This window comes from Asparagus officinalis, chromosome 1, assembly GCF_001876935.1.
Source record: "Asparagus officinalis chromosome 1, Aspof.V1, whole genome shotgun sequence".
Taxonomy (NCBI): Eukaryota; Viridiplantae; Streptophyta; class Magnoliopsida; order Asparagales; family Asparagaceae; genus Asparagus; species Asparagus officinalis.
The window spans coordinates 125,293,158-125,293,503 of record NC_033794.1 but is presented as its reverse complement, the minus strand read 5'-3'; positions in this window follow the sequence as shown (position 1 = coordinate 125,293,503).

Genomic DNA, 346 nt, shown 5'->3' with positions numbered 1-346 from the left:
AGAGAGAAGAAGTAGGGATTCTTGTTCTTCACGGGGAGCAGGTATCGAAGGAGCAGGAGCAGCGCAAAATGTTTAGTAAAATTTAGGAAGATAGGTTAGATTGAGTTACAATGTTACGAAAATCAGGGCGGAGAAATTGAGTGATAACTCATATATAATATGGTTCTTTAGAATGTTTTGCTAAAAAATGTAACGGTTGATTTGGCCCATGAGAAGAAAAACGCTTATTTGTGCATCGATTTTGTACTAATTCAATGTCGGATGGTGATTAAGTCATCGGCATTATATACAAAGAATATCCCGCAACATTTTTGTTGCACAGAAAAATTTATATTTATATAAAAGC